This window comes from Panthera tigris, chromosome C1 (assembly GCF_018350195.1).
Source record: "Panthera tigris isolate Pti1 chromosome C1, P.tigris_Pti1_mat1.1, whole genome shotgun sequence".
NCBI classification, from domain to species: Eukaryota; Metazoa; Chordata; class Mammalia; order Carnivora; family Felidae; genus Panthera; species Panthera tigris.
Window position 1 is genome coordinate 170,210,451 of NC_056667.1, and position 5,038 is coordinate 170,215,488.

The 5,038-nt window shown below is 35.3% G+C and overlaps 1 non-coding gene across 1 annotated transcript; it reads right to left on the bottom strand.

Moving 5' to 3' along the window:
- Positions 1-4,713: 4,713 nt before the first annotated feature.
- LOC122241616 lies at positions 4,714-4,820 on the bottom strand. Its single transcript, XR_006221858.1, has one exon. It is a non-coding gene; the product is annotated as a U6 spliceosomal RNA (small nuclear RNA).
- Positions 4,821-5,038: the final 218 nt, after the last annotated feature.

The following is a 5,038-nucleotide window of genomic DNA, read 5'->3' on the forward strand; positions in this document are numbered from 1 at the left end:
CTGGATCTCCTCAAAATAATTTGTGACAGCTCTATTTGGTCAAATGTTCCTTGTATAGATTGTGATTACATTATTCATTTGGCCCAGTTTATATTAAGCTAGAGGGTCTATGAAATAATACCTAGTAGCTTGTCATCACTAATGATAATTGATAATACATTTGAATCTTTATATATTAAACTCAATTTTAAAAGCATTTGTTTGGGGGCCTGGGTGGCTCAGTTGGTGAAATGTCTGACTCTTGGTTTCAGCTCAGGTCATGATCTCAAGGTTTATGTGTTTGAGCCTGGTGTTGGTCTCTGCACTGACAGTGGAGAACCTAGTTGGGATTCTCTCTCTCTCCCTTTCTCTCTGCCCCTCCCCTGCTCATGTGTGTGTGTGTGTGTGTGCTCTCTCTCTCTCTTTCAAAAAATAAATAAATAAACTTTAAAAGCATTTGTTGAACTTTTGATTTATTGTTTTTGGATTATATGCTTCATATGACTTCATATAATGCTCAATACTGATTAAATTGTTGAAAGGCATTATGAGAATATAATGAAAATATTCCTTATATAACATTTTTCCCATTTATGTCGTATATTGATGTTGGTCTCTCCAGAGTATATTTAAGTTCACTTTTAGCCACTTAGTTTATACTAATGCAATATAGTTTTCTGATTCTTATATTTTTTTTAATTATAAGCTACAAATTTTAGAAAAATTCATACTCATAGATAAAACTACCCATAATTATGGACAGAACAACTCATATTTAAACCCTATGACTCTTAGAAGATAGTCCAAGTGAATGAAATATTTTTAACTCATGGGATAGTTCTCTGTAGAAAAATTCTTATTAATTCCTGTTAATAGTTTTTACTGTACATGTGATTTCCAACACCTCAAAATCAGTTGGCTAAAATATTTGAGTCAGTAGTATCATGAAACCCTTAGATATGTACAGAGATTGATAGTTTCTTAGGCCTGTCGTTTATGAGATATGATTTCCTGGGCCACCTTTTCAAAAAGTATGTTTACTACAAAGAAGGAAAAAAATTGCTTTGGGTTCCTTCCTCTGATATGAGCTTGTTTGAAAGTTGAAGTTATTAAAATTGAAAATATTGGAATGTAACCAATTTACATAAACAGACAAAATAGAATTTTGGAACTATGCAGGAAAATGTGGCATTTATAAGGACATATGTTTATTGGAAAGACAATTGAAACAATATATATTTATGTATAAACTGTAGCCTAGCTGATTGTATCACAGGTCCACCCATATCCCTTCAGAACCATTCACAATTTTCACATACCTGCTATGATATGTTTGCTCCCCCAGCAGCAGGCACATGCATCTCTTTGTCAGGGGACTGACCCCAGGCTGCCAAAAGCCGATTGGCCCACATGCACAGAGAGCTGCCCCCCTGTCAGCTGGAAATATTTTAGAATTTACAGCTTCCATAGCTGCGATTAACCAATGACTGCTACAGGAGTATAAATACTGGTGCTCTCTTGTCTCCTCTGTTGTGACCCACACTTTCTTCAGAATTGCCCTTTAGGTCTGAGGCAAAGTTCGCTACTTTTCAAAGACTTTAAACCTGATATCCCACCTAGTTCTAATATGCTGTTGGGTTGGCTTTGGGAGTTGAGAAACTGAAGGAGTCTACATTTTTAATGATGTACATTTTCCAGAATTGCCGTTAAAGAATGTTGAGGAAGGAAACCAAAAGGCTAAGAGAAATGGACATGTGAAAGAAAACCTATTACACAGAAGAGCTTCAGAGCTCTTGTTGGCTACCCAGTGGAAGTGTGAACAGTGTCTTACTGGCCCTGCTCTGCCATGAGTCCTATAGTTTTCTGCACCTGCTGGCTACCAGCTCCCTGTTCTTCCTGGATCAGGCCCAAGACACCCTGGACTGGATTATGATCTACTTCTGCCTCTGGGAGTTCATGGGCTGCATATTCATTCAGTTCAGTTGACTGAGGACAAGGCAGCATCCAACCCCACACAGTGTGATTTTTACCTCTGTGGGTTTAATAAAAATTCACCAGCTAAACAAAACAAAACAAAAAACAGTTGGGCCCAGAGATTTTTTTCATTTTTTAATGTTTATTTATTTGCTTTTGAGAAAGAGCGAGAGAGAGAGCACTAGTTGGGGAGAGACAAAGAGGGAGACACAGAAACCAAAGCAGGCTCCAGGCTCTGAGCTGTCAGCGCAGAGCCCGAGTAGGGCTTAACCCCACAAACTGTGAGATGATGACCTGAGTGGAAGTTGGATGCTTAACTGACTGAGCCACCAAGGTGCCCCAAGATGTTCTTCATTAAGGGGGTAAGGAATGTATCTGTACTGGTTATACCATCATGACTAACTTGCTCAGTTGTTGCTGTCCTCTCAGGTCATGACTGACAGCAGGAAAGGTTTTATGGAATTGGGCTTCTTACTTTTAACAATAAGATTCCAGAATATCTTTGCTTCTCTTTCATTTAAAAAGTACCCTTTTTCTGATTAAAAAATATACATACTTAGGCACACTTTTTAAAATATTTTTAAAGTTTATTTATTCATTTGAGAGAGGAAGCAGAAGCAGGGGAGGGGCAGACAGAGAGGAAGAGAGAGAGAATCCTAAGCAGGCTCCATGCTATCACTGCAGAGCTGGATGGTGGGGCTCAAACTCACAAACCATGAGATCATGACCTGAGCCAAAACCAAGAGACAGATGCTTAACTGACTAAGATGCCCCATTCTTGGGCAGATTTTTTTTTAAGCCATTTAGTGATGTCATTCTTTGTGTCCTAGTATTTATCCTTACTGGTTACTGGTCTCTTTTTGGATATATATTAGGAATTTTCATGATACCTAATGTAGTATTACATTATTTTTTTAATTTTCTATTCTTTTTTTTTTATATTTTGTGTTTGATCTGGATACTTTTCAGTATCCATCAAGGTCATAAGGTCTACCTTTTACTGTACATAGTTTACTATTAATTCTGCCTATTAAGAGCTTAAATTTTATTTTCTAAGTTAAATTTAATACTTCTTTCATTGATTGCTGTTTTTTGATGAACTCTCATTACTATCAGCTTATCTCATTATTAATTTGTAGTTTCGTTCTCTTGTGATTGGAAAAGATACCTTATATGATTTCAGTCTTAAAGTTTATTTAAGTAAATAAGCTTCTGTAGGATAACATATAGTGTATTCTGGAGATTGTTCTGTGTGCACTTGGAAAGAATGTGTATTCTCCTTTTTGGGGTAGTATGCTTTGTAAAAATCTATTAGGACTGATTGGTTTATAGTAGTGTTCAAGCTTTCCACATCCTTGTCTCATTCTATCCATTAGTGAAAGAAGTGTATTTCAGTCCCAGCCCTTATTGTAGAAATATTTCTTCCTTCAATCCTGTCCATTTTTGCCTCATATATTTTGGGACCTTGTTGTAAGGTGCACACATGATTATAATTGTTCCATCTTTCATTGAATTGAAACTTTATCCATATATAATGTCATTTTTTGGGTCTCTTTTAACAGTTTTTTTTTTTTTACTTAAACTCTATTTTGTTGATAATAAATTTGCTCAGGTGTCTTTTGGTTGCAGTGTTTAAGGAATATTTTTGCATCCAGTTAAATTTAACCTCTTGTGTGTTTATGTTTCATGAGTCTGGTAAACAGTACACAGATTGAATATGTTTTTTATTAACTCTGTTAATCTGCTTTTTCATTGGAGAGTTCAGTCTATTTACTTTTCAAGGAATTGCTGATAAGGTAGGGAATACTACTGCCAGTTTGCTATTTGTTTTCTCAATTTCTCCATTTTTGGGAGAGTAGTTGAATATTTGTAGTGTACCATTTGATTCCCTTCTTTCCTTTTCTGTATACTTTTAGTTGATTTCTTAGCAGATTCCTAGGGGATTACAATTAATATCTTACTATAACGATGTATTTTGAATATTAACAATGTAATTTTAATAGTATACAAACACTCTGCTCCTATATATCTCTACCCTTCCCTTTTATATTGTTATTGTCACATATTATACTTTTATACATAATGTACCAGTTAACATAAGTTAGCAATTATTCTTCCATGTATTTACTTATAAATCATAAAAGAAGTTACAAAAAAAGTGCAATCCTATTGGTTTATTAGAATTACCACATGACCCCAAAATATTATACACACACACATAACAGGAATTAAACAGATCCTAGCAATGAATGTTCTAGTGGCATTATTCGCAATAGCCAAAAGATGGTAACAGTCCAAGTGTCTATCAGCAGATGAATAGATAAACATAATGTAGGATATACATATGATGGGATATTATGTAACCACAAAAAAGTGAAATTTTGATGTATTTTACAACATGGATGAACCTTGAAAATGTTAGGATAAGTAAAATAAGGCTGACACAAAAGAACAAGTATTTTATGATTTCATTATAGGACATGTCTGGAATAGTGAAATTCATAGAGATAGTAAGTAGATTAGAAGTTACCAGGGCTGGTGGCAGGAAGAAATTTGGAGTAAAAAGGAAAAGCTAATTTTTAATTGAGTATTTAGAGTTTTTTAATTGCAGGAAGATTGTAGTAATACAAACTATACAAACTGGTCCCTTAAAACCGGATAAGGAAAAGTTGGTCAATGAGGATTTAGGAATTTAAGAAAGATTAATTATCCCAGTCCTTCCCGCCCCCCCCCACCTTTTTTTTTTTTTTTTTTTTTTTTTTTAATATGGAACGCTTCACGAATTTGCGTGTCATCCTTGCGCAGGGGCCATGCTAATCTTCTCTGTATCGTTCCAATTTTAGTATATGTGCTGCCGAAGCGAGCACCCCACCTTTTAAATCCAAGTGATTTGGGGTGAGTTGGGGGGGGATTCATTAAACTTTCAAACTAAGACCTAATGAATATAAAATGGAATGACTTGGTGTAAGATGACTAGTCCTTCTAGATGCAAGCTTCTTGAAGACAGAGAGCTCATGTATTCACCATCATATCTCCAGAGCCTTGTAGCATCTTAGAACTTTCACTGACCCTTAAAAAATATTAA